Source organism: Nerophis ophidion, linkage group LG14, assembly GCF_033978795.1.
Source record: "Nerophis ophidion isolate RoL-2023_Sa linkage group LG14, RoL_Noph_v1.0, whole genome shotgun sequence".
Classification (NCBI taxonomy): domain Eukaryota; kingdom Metazoa; phylum Chordata; class Actinopteri; order Syngnathiformes; family Syngnathidae; genus Nerophis; species Nerophis ophidion.
The window spans coordinates 55,017,555-55,032,003 of NC_084624.1; the positions used below are offsets into that span (position 1 = coordinate 55,017,555).

At 39.0% G+C, this 14,449-nt stretch overlaps 2 protein-coding genes across 3 annotated transcripts in view; both read right to left on the reverse strand.

The window, feature by feature from the left end:
* LOC133568888 (voltage-dependent L-type calcium channel subunit beta-4-like) overlaps positions 1 to 14,449 on the reverse strand; it is a 28,554-nt gene that overhangs the window by 12,723 nt on the left and 1,382 nt on the right. The gene's annotated exons all lie outside the window — the stretch shown is intronic.
* Positions 1 to 14,449, reverse strand: part of LOC133568887 (transcription factor E2F5-like) — a 65,296-nt gene that overhangs the window by 6,276 nt on the left and 44,571 nt on the right. The window lies entirely within an intron of this gene.

Genomic DNA, 14,449 nt, shown 5'->3' on the forward strand with positions numbered 1-14,449 from the left:
GGTGTCAAAGTCAAGGCCTGGGGGGACCGGATCTGGCCCACCACATTATTTTATGTGGCCCGGAAATAATATGCCTCAATAAAGACAGGAAACCAATACATGTACTATATACAACTGCATATCTTTTCAACTTTACTGTTAACTAATAATGTCAATTTTATAGTACCGTGCATTTAAAACTTATTTGTGTCAAAAGTATATATATATATATATATATATATATATATATATATGTATATATATATATATATATATATATATATATATATATATATATGTATGTATGTGTGGGAAAAATCACAAGACTACATCTCTACAGAACTGTTTCATGAGCGGTTCCCTCAATCATCCTGAATACCGGTATGCTAAAAAGAAAGTAAGCAGCTATGTTTTATTAATATACCTGTGGAGCCGACGGTCCGACAGACAGGCAGGGCACGCTGGAGCCCGGCCCAAGATGGCGGCAAGGAAACGGCGAGCGAGCGAAGAGGAGGAGCGGAAGAGCGACCTGGACTGAGGCTTTATTGAAAAATAAACAAAGTCAAACTGCTCTAGCCATGTCCTTCCTTGGCGGTCCTGGGAACCCGCAAGACGACGGCTTGAGACCGTCAAAATACCGTAGCAGCGTGTGTCAAATATGAGTCATTAAATGACTCGCGCCTCCTGGTGGTAGAGGGCGCTAGTGATCCTTCTTGCGACTACTCGGCTGCAGAAGAAGTGAAATGAGTGACGTGATGTGTGCTGGGATGGATATGAACTGCAGCAGTGAGAGTGAGCAGCGTGTGTTTATTCAAATAAAACTGGAATTTCAATGGAAGCAGGAGGTAATAAAGGAAGATTTCCATTGAGACACAGAGACTTTTAAAACTGAAGAAAGATAAGGAAGACTTCTATAAACAAGTTATCGATGCTTTTGATCAGAAGGAGCTGGCATGGACTTCATTTATAAGTAAAGGTAAGATCATAATAATGTTTTTTTTTATTAAATGTGCTTTTCATGATGGTATCCTTACATCACACTCAAATTTTTACGGCATGCCTTTGGTAAGTGCCGGAGTGAGAAGAGGGTTTTAAATTAAGTAGCGCCCTGGCGGCAATTCAAGGAAATACGGTAATTTTACTTGTTTTGGAAAGTCTTGACAAGCCGAATGTTCTTGTTCTATTGGCAGATCATTTTGCTTCGTTCAGATAAAATACCCCTCATTTTTGTATATTTTTGCTTGTTTTCGAACACTGACTTTTTGCAGTGTGCAAGGTATGACAGCAACATGTGTCGTCTTGTTTGCTCCATTCTCTCCTTGTTTTCGAACACTGACTTTTTGCAGTGTGCAAGGTACGACAGCAACATGTGTCGTCTTGTTTGCTCCATTCTCTCCTTGTTTTCGAACACTGACTTTTTGCAGTGTGCAAGGTATGACAGCAACATGTGTCGTCTTGTTTGCTCCATTCTCTCCTTGTTTTCGAACACTGACTTTTTGCAGTGTGCAAGGTATGACAGCAACATGTGTCGTCTTGTTTGCTCCATTCTCTCCTTGTTTTCGAACACTGACTTTTTGCAGTGTGCAAGGTACGACAGCAACATGTGTCGTCTTGTTTGCTCCATTCTCTCCTTGTTTTCGAACACTGACTTTTTGCAGTGTGCAAGGTATGACAGCAACATGTGTCGTCTTGTTTGCTCCATTCTCTCCTTGTTTTCGAACACTGACTTTTTGCAGTGTGCAAGGTATGACAGCAACATGTGTCGTCTTGTTTGCTCCATTCTCTCCTTGTTTTCGAACACTGACTTTTTGCAGTGTGCAAGGTACGACAGCAACATGTGTCGTCTTGTTTGCTCCATTCTCTCCTTGTTTTCGAACACTGACTTTTTGCAGTGTGCAAGGTATGACAGCAACATGTGTCGTCTTGTTTGCTCCATTCTCTCCTTGTTTTCGAACACTGACTTTTTGCAGTGTGCAAGGTACGACAGCAACATGTGTCGTCTTGTTTGCTCCATTCTCTCCTTGTTTTCGAACACTGACTTTTTGCAGTGTGCAAGGTATGACAGCAACATGTGTCGTCTTGTTTGCTCCATTCTCTCCTTGTTTTCGAACACTGACTTTTTGCAGTGTGCAAGGTATGACAGCAACATGTGTCGTCTTGTTTGCTCCATTCTCTCCTTGTTTTCGAACACTGACTTTTTGCAGTGTGCAAGGTATGACAGCAACATGTGTCGTCTTGTTTGCTCCATTCTCTCCTTGTTTTCGAACACTGACTTTTTGCAGTGTGCAAGGTATGACAGCAACATGTGTCGTCTTGTTTGCTCCATTCTCTCCTTGTTTTCGAACACTGACTTTTTGCAGTGTGCAAGGTACGACAGCAACATGTGTCGTCTTGTTTGCTCCATTCTCTCCTTGTTTTCGAACACTGACTTTTTGCAGTGTGCAAGGTGTGACAGCAACATGTGTCGTCTTGTTTGCTCCATTCTCTCCTTGTTTTCGAACACTGACTTTTTGCAGTGTGCAAGGTACGACAGCAACATGTGTCGTCTTGTTTGCTCCATTCTCTCCTTGTTTTCGAACACTGACTTTTTGCAGTGTGCAAGGTATGACAGCCACAGGTGTCGTCTTGTTTGCTCCATTCTCTCCTCAGCCTCACTCGTTTGTCCCAAGTAACAACTCATGACAGCTTCCCAAACAATAACTATTTAGTCATCAACACATTGCACAGAGTTATCAATATTATTATCATACTATTGTTTTGTTTGATTATTAACATATTCACTGCAAAAAGTCAGTGTTCAAAAACAAGAAAAAAAATACAAAAATGAGGGGTATTTTATTTGAACTAAGCAACATGATCTGCCAATAGAACAAGAACATTGGGCTTGTCAAGACTTTCCAAAATAAGTAAAATGAGCTAACCTCAATAAAATAGCTTAAAATACTGTGAGTATATTCTCACTAATAACAACTACTTTTCTTGCGAGAAAAAAAGAGACCTTTTTTTTCGCAATATGTCGAATAATATTCTTAAATGCTGGTGCCATTATCTTGACATCATGATGTGCGCTCGGCATTACATTTCTTGAAACCAGCAAACTTATACTAAAAACTAGTTTATTGTTCTTAATGGAAAGGCAGCAAGGCAAACGCTTGTTACTCTCGGGGTCTCCTAGCCGCTCAGGGAAATCCAGTTGTCGAAAAATAAATTTTTACATCCATGACATGACATCATCGCGCTCTTTCAGTCAATTAGTGCGCAAAGAATATATATATATATATATATATATATATATATATATATATATATCCATCCATCCATCCATTTTCTACCGCTTATTCCCTTTTGGGGTCGCGGGGGGCACTGGCGCCTATCTCAGCTACAATCGGGCGGAAGGCGGGGTACACCCTGGACAAGTCGCCACCTCATCGCAGGGCCAACACAGATAGACAGACAACATTCACACTCACATTCACACACTAGGGACCATTTAGTGTTTTGGAAGTGGGAGGAAGCCGGAGTACCCGGAGAGAACCCACGCATTCACGGGGAGAACATGCAAACTCCACACAGAAAGATCCCAAGCCTGGATTTGAACCCAGGACTGCAGGACCTTCGTATTGTGAGGCAGACGCACTAACCCCTCTGTCACCGTGAAGCCCATATATATATATATATATATATATATATATATATATATATACCAAATTTTTTTTTTTTTTTTGGACTATCAGTCGCAGTTTTGGTTGGGGGTGCGACTTATACTCAGGAGCGACTTATGTGTGAAATTATTAACACATTACGGTAAAATATCAACTAATATTATTTAGCTCATTCATGTAAGAGACTTTACCACTCAAAGAGCCATTTTGACCCGTTTCACAAAATAAAGAAAACAATGGAAGCCACTAAACTCTTGAAATTTATAAGGGGGGGGGGGGTTGCCCACATCTGAGGTCCTCTCCAAGGTTTCTCATAGTCAGCATTGTCACTGGCGTCCCACTGGATGTGAATTCTCCCTGCCCACTGGGTGTGAGTTTTCCTTGCCCTTTTGTGGGTTCTTCCGAGGATGTTGTAGTCGTAATGATTTGTGCAGTCCTTTGAGACATTTGTGATTTGGGGCTATATAAATAAACATTGATTGATTGATTGATTGATAATGAAACAAAACTGCTACAGAGTTGTTGTTTTTTTGCTTTGTGCTATGTATAAACCAGGGGTCTCAGACATGCGGCCCGCAAATTAATATGAAAATTTAATGTTAGTGCGGCCCGCAAGTTTTGTATGAATGCATCTTGACAACCCTCCCAATCCTTCCGGGAGACTACCGAATTTCAGAGTGACTATTCTCTTGAATGTCAGCTTATTCTCTCCCAGACAATAATAATAAAAATGTGCTATCGTGGCACTACTAATAGCGCCCTCTATAACCTGTGCAATCAGCTTGGCAGCCCGGTCAGGGTTAGGGTTAGGGTTCTGGGTATTTGTTCTGCTGTGTTTATGTTGTGTTACGGTTAGGATGTTCTCCCGAAATGTGTTTGTCATTTTAGTTTGGTGTTGGTTCACAGTGTGGTGCATATTAGTAAGAGTGTTAAAGTAGTTTATATCACTACCCTCAGTGTGACCTGTATGGGTGTTGAACTAGTATGCCTTGCAGTCACTGACGTGTATTAACAAAGACCACATCACATACTACATGTGACCAGCTGGCACGCAGGTAGAACTGGGTAAAAGCGGGTGCGACGACATGGTTGAGAGGTCGGCAGGCAGATAGAACGATGTAAAAGCGGGTGCGACGACATGTTTAAAAGGACGTTAAAGGCGTTGCTATCACGGCACGCCCTCTATATTGTTGTCAGGGTGAAAATCGGAGAAACCCTATCCTGGGAGAGGCACTGAAATCTGGAAGCCTCCTGGAAAAATCGGGGGTGTCGGCAAGTATGCAGCTGAGCCACATCAAAGTGATCAAAGAGCCTCATGCGGCTCTGGAGCCACGGGTTGCCGACCCCTGGACTAGACGTATAACATTTCATGGGATTTATCGATTAGGAGTGACAGGTTGTTTGGTAAAGGTATAGCACAGGGGTCACTAACCTTTTTGGAACCAAGTGCTACTTCTTGGGTACTGATTAATGCAAAGGGCTACCAGTTTGATACACACTTAAATAAATTGCCAGAAATAGCAAATTTGCTCAATTTACCTTTAATAAATAAATATATATATATATATATATATATATATATATATATATATATATATATATATATATATATATAAATGGGTATTTCTGTCTGTCATTCCATCGTACATTTTTTTACCTTTTATGGAAGGTTTTTTGTAGAGATTAAATGCAAAAAAAAACCCCACTTAATTGAACGGGTTAAAAGAGGAGAAAACAGGAAAAAAATTACAATTAAATTTTGAAACAGTTTATCTTCAATTCAGACTCTTTAAAATTGAAAAATTCAACTGAAAAAAAAGGAGAGAAAAACTAGCTAATTCGAATCTTTTGGAAAAAAAATAAAAAAAAAAATTTATGGAACATCTTTAGTAATTTTTCCTGATCAAGATTAATTTTAGAATTTTGATGACATGTTTTAAATAGGTTAAAATCCAATCTGCTTTTTGTTAGAATATATAACAAATTGGACCAAGCTATATTTCTAACAAAGACAATTCACTAATTCTTCTACGGTTTCCAGAACTATTTTTTTTTTTAAATAACTTCCAAAAACTTTGAAATAAGATTTAAATTTGATTCTAAAGATTTTCTAGATTTGCCAGAATAATTTTTTTGAATTTTAACCATAATAAGTTTGAAGAAATATTTCACAAACATTCTTCGTCGAAAAAACAGAAGCCAAAATGAAAAATTTAATTAAAATGTATTTATTATTCTTTATAATACAAAAAAATAATTCACTTGAACATTGATTTAAATTGTCAGGAAAGAAGAGGAAGGAATTTAAAAGGCAAAAAGGTATATGTGTTTAAAAATCCTAAAATCTTTTTTAAGGTTGTATTTTTTTTCTCTAATATTGTTTTTCTGAAATTTTTAAGAAGCAAAGTAAAAAAGAAAAAAAAGAATTTGTTTAAAAAAGTGAAGACCAAGTCTTTAAAATATTTTTGGGGATTTTCAAATTCTATTTGAGTTTTGTCTCTCTTAGAATTAAAAATGTCGAGCAAAGCGAGACCAGCTTGCTAGTAAATAAATACAATTTAAAAAATAGAGGCAGCTCACTGGTAAGTGCTGCTATTTGAGCTATTTTTAGAACAGGCCAGCGGGCGACTCATCTGGTCCTTACGGGCACCGCATTGGTGACCCCTGGTCTAGCATGTTCTATATGTTATAGTTATTTGAATGACTCTTACCATAATATGTTAGGTTAACATAGCAGTTGCTTATTTATGCCTCATATAACCTACACTTATTCAGCCTGTTGTTCACTATTCTTTATTTATTGTAAATTGCCTTTCAAATGTCTATTCTTGGTGTTGGGTTTTATCAAATACATTTCCCCCAAAAAATGGGACTTATTGTCATGAACTGTCACCTGGGTCATGGCATGATTTATGTTTGGTAATGTTTCTGTTTTAGTCTGTTCCCAGGTGCACCCTCTTTCCCTGTTTGAGTCTGTTCCCAGGTGCACCCTCTTTCCCTGTTTGAGTCTGTTCCCAGGTGCACCCTCTTTCCCTGTTTTAGTCTGTTCCCAGGTGCACCCTCTTTCCCTGTTTGAGTCTGTTCCCAGGTGCACCCTCTTTCCCTGTTTGAGTCTGTTCCCAGGTGCACCCTCTTTCCCTGTTTGAGTCTGTTCCCAGGTGCACCCTCTTTCCCTGTTTGAGTCTGTTCCCAGGTGCACCCTCTTTCCCTGTTTGAGTCTGTTCCCAGGTGCACCCTCTTTCCCTGTTTGAGTCTGTTCCCAGGTGCACCCTCTTTCCCTGTTTTAGTCTGTTCCCAGGTGCACCCTCTTTCCCTGTTTGAGTCTGTTCCCAGGTGCACCCTCTTTCCCTGTTTGAGTCTGTTCCCAGGTGCACCCTCTTTCCCTGTTTGAGTCTGTTCCCAGGTGTACCCTCTTTCCCTGTTTGAGTCTGTTCCCAGGTGTACCCTCTTTCCCTGTTTGAGTCTGTTCCCAGGTGCACCCTCTTTCCCTGTTTTCTGTTGGTTTCCATGGGCACTGATTCTCCTCACCTGTCTTAGTTTAGCAAATAGTGTTCCTACCAGGTGTTTAGGTTAATCACTCTTCTTTACATTGTCCTGTCACCCAGCATTAGTTGCAGGGTCAATGTTTGCAAAAGGCAACATTTACATTTCTCCTGTTTTTTCTCCTCTTTATACTGATTTGATACACTATAGCATTCCTCGTTTTTCACCCCTGGTGACATTTTGGTTTTGTTTAGCTCCACGCTAACTAGCGTCCGCAGTTTTGTATTTTTGTTCCTGCCTTTAATTTATTAATAACTTGAATCTTACCTGCACACCACTCCTACTTGTCTCCTGCGTCGGTAAGCAACACGACAATCATGTACACTGCAAAAAGTCAGTGTTCAAAAACAAGAAAAAAAAATACAAAAATGAGGGGTATTTTACTTGAACAAAGCAAAATTATCTGCCAATAGAACAAGAAAATTTGGCTTGTCAAGACTTTCCAAAACAAGTAAAATTAGCTAACTTCAATGAACCCAAAAATACCTTAAAATAAGTATATTCTCACTAATAACAAGTACTACTATACGAGTACGTACTTTCTATTGTTTCATTGAAAATAAAACAAAGTCTATTTGGCTGTCATCTGTTTTAATATGAGAAACAATTGTGTCAAAGTCATGATTTTATTTTTTCACATTCTTGAAATAAGAAATTCTTACTTTAAAAAGTAGTTTTATACTTGTGAGTGTTGAAGACACAGCTTTGCAACACTTGATATTCTACTTTCAAGCATGTTTTACTCAAGATAGCTCATCAAATCTCAGCAACAAGCTGTAATATCTTACTGAGATCATTTAGGACCTAAACACTTAAAACAAGTATAAAATCTTATGTATGGCCGCGCAAGTCCCGGGATGCCCAAAATGTCCATAACAAACCCAGCCGAGTCCCATGGGGAGGGGGTATGAAAGTTGGAAAAGTCAGGAAAAGTCCCAAAAATGTTCAAAATACCTACACGGGTTCGAGTCCCACAAGTTCCGCCGCCGGCCGGGATGCCCAGAATGTCCAAAACGCGCCCTGCAAAGTCCCACGGGAAGGTGGGGAGAAAAGTCGGGGAAATGTTCAAAAGTCCGAGTGTGCACTCAAACTCAAACTCGAACCCGGTTGGGACTCGAACCTGGGTAGGTATTTTGAAAATTTTGGGGGACTTTTACCGACTTTTCGAATTTTTCCCCCATACTTCCCGTGGGACTTTGCTGGGTGCTTTTTTTGGACATTTTTTGTATCCTGGGATTTGTGTGGCCGGCGGCGGGACTCGTGGGACTGGAACCCCGGGGAGGTATTTTGGACACAATTGGGACTTTTGAACATTTTGGCCGCCTTTTCCCCCTCTTTTTCCCCGCTTTTCTGTGCACCATTGCTGGATGTGTTTTGGACACTTGGACAAAAATAGTTTCAAGCATATTTTACTCAAAATAGGTCATAAAATGTCGGAAACAAGCAGTAGTATCTTACTGAGATCATTTAGGAGCAAAACCCTTAAAACAAGTAAAAGACTAACATAAAATCTGCTTAGTGAGAAGAACTATCTTATCAGACAAAAAATAAGCAAATATCACCCTTATTTGAGATATTTCATCTTACTTAGATTTCAGTTTTTGCAGTGTAACAACTTATACTCCAGTGTGACTTATATATGTTTTTCTTCTTCTTTTTTATGCATTTTCGTCAGGTGCGACTTATACTCCGGAGCGACTTATACTCCGAAAAATACTATATATATATATATATATATATATATATATATATATACATATATACAATTGTAGCTGAGATAGGCGCCAGCGCCCCCCGCGACCCCGAAAGGGAATAAGCGGTAGAAAATGGATGGATGGATGGATATATATATATATATATATATATATATATATATATATATATATATACACACACAGCCTGGGCCCAATTTTTTTTATTGTCATTTTGAAGAATTTATCTGAATGTGCATGAACTATTTCTGTTCAAAATAGTTAAAAATGTCACATGTGAAATGTTTAAATATGAACCTCTCATTTTACTGCACTGTGCCAACTGTACTACTATAAGAGTACCTGTTTTCTATTGTTTCATTGAAAATAAAACTGCAAAGTTCATTTGGCTGTCATCTGTGTTAATTATGAGACACAATTGTGTCAAAGTCATGATTTTATTTTCTCACATGCTTGAAATAAGAAATGATTACTTTAATAAAGTAGTTTTCTACTTGTGTTGATGACACAGCTTTGCAACACTTGATATTCTAGTTTCAAGCATGTTTTACTCAATATAGGTCATCACATCTCAGCAACAAGCTGTAATGTCTTACTGACATCATTTAGGACCAACACTCTTATAACAAGTAAAACAGTAACATAAAATCTGCTTAGTGAGAAGAATTATTTTATCAGACAGAAAATAAGCAAATATCACCATTATTTGAGATATTTCATCTTACTTAGATTTCTCTTTTTGCAGTGTACGAGCCAGTAGACCATGTTTACCTGATATCAGGTCAAAGTTAGGAGTGTTGTGGGCATGCTGGGGACGACAGATAAGACCCGAGTTTCAGCTTGTGGATGACTTGATGGCTTGGACAAGCATTGTGATAAATATTCAACTCTGTCAGTCTTAAGCAGACCTGGGCAAATGAAGGCCCGGGGGCCACATGCGACCTGTTGAGCTTTTCAATCTCACCCGCCGGACATTCCCAATTAATTTTTTTTTAGATCTTTAAGATGGAAAGTGAGGTGACGTTCCACGTCCCAAGAGCGAGCTTCTGTAGCCGAGGATCGGACCGCCAAGTGCCCTGCCTTCGGCTGCCGCCCAGCTCACACTGCACCCGACCTCTATGGCCCCTGCTATGGGTGGTGAGCCCATTGGAGGGGGGACCCACGTTGCCTCTTCGTACAGGGTGCATGGGTACAGGCCCGGCCACCAGGCGCTCGCCATCGTGCCCCACCTCCGGGCCTGGCTCCAGAGGGGGGCCCCGGTGACCCGCGTCTTGTTCACGAGTGAGGGAAGAGTGGATGGTGAGATCGACAGGCGGATCGGTGCGGCGTCTTCAGTAATGTTGTACCGATCCGTAGTGGTGAAGAAGGAGCTGAGCCGGAAGGCAAAGCTCTCAATTTACCGGTCGATCTACGTTCCCATCCTCACCTATGGTCATGAGCTCTGGGTCATGACCGAAAGGATAAGATCACGGGTACAAGCGGCCCAAATGAGTTCGGGTCTCTCCCTTAGAGATAGGGTGAGAAGCTCTGTCATCCGGGAGGAACTCAAAGTAAAGCAGCTGCTCCTCCACATGGAGAGGAGCCAGATGAGGTGGTTCGGGCATCTGGTCAGGATGCCACCCGAACGCCTCCCTAGGGAGGTGTTTAGGGCACGTCCAACCGGTAGGAGGCCACGGGGAAGACCCAGGACACGTTGGGAAGACTATGTCTCCCGGCTGGCCTGGGAACGCCTCGGGATCCCCCGGGAAGAGCTGGACGATGTGGCTGGGGAGAGGGAAGTCTGGGCTTCCCTGCTTAGGCTGCTGCCCCCGTGACCCGACCTCGGATAAGCGGAAGAAGATGGATGGATGGATGGATGGATGGAAGATGGAAAGTGTAGCTGCCATTATGATGTGCACTCATGTTTTCTAACAACCGTAAGTCTTCAACTTTACATGCTTGGAATCTGCACTTATGGATGATATTCCAGTTACTATGTATTTTTTTTGATTGATTGAAACTTTTATTAGTAGATTGCACAGTATAGTACATATTCCGTACAATTGACCACTAAATGGTAACACCCCAATAAGTTTTTCAACTTATTTAAGTCGGGGTCCACGTTAATCAATTCATGGTTACTGTGGTCATCTAATTAGTTACTATGGTCATTTAATGAGTTACTATGGTCATCTAATTAGTTACTATGGTCATTTAATGAGTTACTATGGTCATCTAATGAGTTACTATGGTCATCTAATTAGTTACTATGGTCATCTAATGAGTTACTATGGTCATCTAATTAGTTACTATGGTCATCTAATTAGTTACTATGGTCATCTAATTAGTTACTGTGGTCATCTAATTAGTTACTATGGTCATCTAATTGGTTACTATGGTCATCTAATTAGTTACTGTGGTCATCTAATTAGTTACTATGGTCATCTAATTAGTTACTATGGTCATCTAATTAGTTACTATGGTCATCTAATTAGTTACTATGGTCATCTAATTAGTTACTATGGTCATCTAATTAGTTACTATGGTCATCTAATTAGTTACTATGACATCTAATTAGTTACTATGGTCATCTAATTAGTTACTATGGTCATCTAATTAGTTACTATGGTCATCTAATTAGTTACTGTGGTCATCTAATTAGTTACTATGACATCTAATTAGTTACTATGGTCATCTAATTAGTTACTATGGTCATCTAATTAGTTACTATGGTCATCTAATTAGTTACTGTGGTCATCTAATTAGTTACTGTGGTCATCTAATTAGTTACTATGGTCATCTAATTAGTTACTATGGTCATCTAATTAGTTACTGTGGTCATCTAATTAGTTACTATGGTCATCTAATTAGTTACTATGGTCATCTAATTACTTACTATGCTCATGTAATTAGTTACTATGGTCATCTAATGAGTTACTATGGTCATCTAATGACTTACTATGGTCATCTAATTAGTTACTATGGTCATCTAATTAGTTACTATGGTCATTTAATGAGTTACTATGGTCATCTAATTAGTTACTATGGTCATTTAATGAGTTACTATGGTCATCTAATGAGTTACTATGGTCATCTAATTAGTTACTATGGTCATCTAATGAGTTACTATGGTCATCTAATTAGTTACTATGGTCATCTAATTAGTTACTATGGTCATCTAATTAGTTACTGTGGTCATCTAATTAGTTACTATGGTCATCTAATTGGTTACTATGGTCATCTAATTAGTTACTGTGGTCATCTAATTAGTTACTATGGTCATCTAATTAGTTACTATGGTCATCTAATTAGTTACTATGGTCATCTAATTAGTTACTATGGTCATCTAATTAGTTACTATGGTCATCTAATTAGTTACTATGGTCATCTAATTAGTTACTATGACATCTAATTAGTTACTATGGTCATCTAATTAGTTACTATGGTCATCTAATTAGTTACTATGGTCATCTAATTAGTTACTGTGGTCATCTAATTAGTTACTATGACATCTAATTAGTTACTATGGTCATCTAATTAGTTACTATGGTCATCTAATTAGTTACTATGGTCATCTAATTAGTTACTGTGGTCATCTAATTAGTTACTGTGGTCATCTAATTAGTTACTATGGTCATCTAATTAGTTACTATGGTCATCTAATTAGTTACTGTGGTCATCTAATTAGTTACTATGGTCATCTAATTAGTTACTATGGTCATCTAATTAGTTACTGTGGTCATCTAATTAGTTACTATGGTCATCTAATTAGTTACTATGACATCTAATTAGTTACTATGACATCTAATTAGTTACTATGGTCATCTAATTAGTTACTATGGTCATCTAATTAGTTACTGTGGTCATCTAATTAGTTACTATGACATCTAATTAGTTACTATGGTCATCTAATTAGTTACTATGGTAATCTAATTAGTTACTGTGGTCATCTAATTAGTTACTATGACATCTAATTAGTTACTATGGTAATGTAAGCCACAGCAGCTCAGACGAGGCACCAAGCAGTGTGGGCGGGGAGCGTTTCCACAGACGCGGAAGGAGATTTCCACAACAACGCTCTAAAGCTTAGTGATGTATCAGATATATCAGATTGTAGGTGGGTTTAGTTTGGTGCGTTTCACTTGATTGTAAAATGTGTCGATCGGAAAGGGCGTGTGACGTTCATATTTTGTCAATATTCAGTGTTTTATCCTTCATAGAAAAATGTAACATTCCATTCCTTTTTTTAAAGCGGTCTGTCATAAGGTTTTTAGCATTCAATCAGACATTGTTAGGTTTTCTATTAATGTTCCTAAAAATAAATAACCGGCCCACGGACACATTTTTTTCTCTAAAAGTGGCCTCCAAGTCAAAATAATTGCCCAGGCCTGGTCTTAAGAAATGATAATTATGGAATAGATGTGGAGTGGGGGCATTAAACTTGCACCAAGACAGGGCCCGTACGATGGATTCTAATTTGTGAAGGTAGCTAGGGAAGATGTTAAAATACAGTAGCTTAGATGTGCTTCAAAGAGAGTTCCGTACAGAGTTAGTCAAGCATAGAGAGGAAGATAATGACGAAGGTGAAAGTAGAACACGCCAACATATTTGGAAAATGTGTTTAACAGATGGCTTAATGTGAATTTGAAATCATGATTTGTGTAAGGACTGATTGGCATAGTAATGCCGGGTTTGTCTCTCCGTGGATGCGTCGACAAGAACACAGCAATGGTAAGTTTATATGATTTAATAAACTTAACAAAAGCAGGCTATGAATAAAAATACTGAAGCTAACATACAAAATAAACCAAGAGCGCTAGCATAAAAGCTAGGAATAGAAAACAGACCAACTAGGACTGGCACGAAGGCACACGAAAAGGAAAAACAATCCATCAGCGTGAGAGCTGTAATAAAACAAAGGCTTAGCGTGAAAAGCTAGCGAGAACATACGTACGTGAAGTCAGTCGATACTGTTGCTCAAAGGCAAATTTATGGACCCAGACTGAACAAAGAAAAGAGGAAGGCTTATATAGGGAGTAATCAAGGAGAACCAGGTGTGTGTAGAAAACGAGGAGCAGGTGAAATCAATGTGTAACCATGGTAACGAACTAAACAGGAAGTAAGTGGGTCAGAAGAGAATGAAACAAAGATGGAAAAATAAACATGTAAAGATCTGAGTCACGGATCGCAACATTTTGTACATTTTCACAATGTGCTTGTTCTATTTTTAAACAAAGCAAACGCTCACTTTATTTTTAAGTTATCGTGCCGTGATTTTACCTGTAGAATGAGTGGTCCCCACAAGTACTGAACAAAAACTCCCCATTCTAAATGATAACCTGTGTGTGTTCTGGCAATGCTGACTTAATGGGGACATCGCTTTACACGGTTCCTTTAGGGGACCTCTGACGGTATGGGGACAAAAAAACAGGTCTCCTAAAGGGAAACCTTTAATTTAATTTAAACTTTTTTTTATTTTAAATGGTCATCAGTAGTCACGTTTGAGCTACCTGGGCAGTGGACATTTTACCTCATTTTTTACATGCCTCCACAACCTGGGGAGTAGATTTTTCT